Genomic DNA, 1429 nt, shown 5'->3' on the forward strand with positions numbered 1-1429 from the left:
AAAGTGTATGTCTTCTTATTGGAGAATTGAGACCATTGATATTAAGAGATATTAATAAAAATGATTGCTGTTTCCTGTTATTTTTGTTGTTAGAGGTGGGGCCTGTCTTTTCAGTTATCTTGCTTGTGTCAAAACTCCTCAGGTTCCAGATACCTCTGTGATCCAGTGATCCTGAGCTCCAGCTGCTCTGAGTGCAATGGCTCCTCTAGGATGTCTCAAGATATAGTGTCTTCACAGGAATAGATCAGCTAGGTGTCTACTGCTCTGGGTGCAGTATCTTCTCTAGGATGTCTTAGGATAAGGTATCTTCATGGGAGCAGACCAGATAGGTGTCTGCCCCATCCACAAGGACCAGGAGAGGAGTGGAATGGGAGTGGTATTATGCAGGGGTGGGGTTTTGGTGTCTGGTGGGTCCTGCACACCCCCTGCTCCCAGTTGTAACTCTGGGTTGTAGGGTAGTGGATGAGTATTGTTATCCTCTGCTCTGAGTACAGTGGCTCCTCTAGGATGTCTCAGGAAATGATGTATTCACAGAAGCAACCAGCTAGTTATATGCCAAAACCACAAGGACCAGGCAAATGGCCCACACAATACATTTAATAAAACTATGGACAATTAGATATAATTAACTGAGTCAAACGCCTTTGTGTATTTTGTTTAAAAAATTATTTTATCCTAGTTAACTTTTTAAAGATATTTCTTATAATTCTAGAGATTAGGAACCAAAGCAAGAGGCTACAATTTGGCATGAGCCTGCATATTAACAACTTATGACAGAATGTAAAAAAATAAGAAGCAAGCACGGGGGCTCTTATGTTTTGTTTTGGTTTTGGTTATATTTTAGTGGTTATTTTATTTATTTACATTTCAAATGTTATCTCTCTTCCTAGTTTCTCCTCCACAAATCCCCTATCCCATTCTCTTTTCTCCTGCTTCTATGAGGGTGCTCCACCACCCACCTACCCACACCTATCTCATCACCCTAGCATTTTCCTAAACTTGGGGATCAAGCCTCCACAGGACCAAGAGCCTCTCCTCCTATTAATGCTAGATAAGGCAATTCTCTGTTATGTATGTAGCTGGAACCATGAGCCCCTCCAGGTGTACTCTTTGGTTGGTGGTTTAGTACGGGGGATCTCTGGGGGGGGGTCTGGTTGTTTGATATTTTTGTTCTTCCTATAGAGTTGCAAATTATTTCAGCTCATTCAGTCCTTCCCTTAACACTTCCTTTGGGGACCCAGTGCTCAGTACAATGGTTGGCTGCCAGCATCCACATTTGTATTGGTCAGGCTCTGGGAGAGCCTCTCAGGGGACAAGTATACTAGACTTCTGTCAACAAGTGCTTCTTTACATCAGCAATTGTCTCTGGTTTTTGTGTTTGCAGATGAGATGAAACCCTACATGAGCCAGTCTCTGGATGGCCTTTCCT

This window comes from Arvicanthis niloticus, chromosome X (assembly GCF_011762505.2).
Source record: "Arvicanthis niloticus isolate mArvNil1 chromosome X, mArvNil1.pat.X, whole genome shotgun sequence".
Classification (NCBI taxonomy): Eukaryota; Metazoa; Chordata; class Mammalia; order Rodentia; family Muridae; genus Arvicanthis; species Arvicanthis niloticus.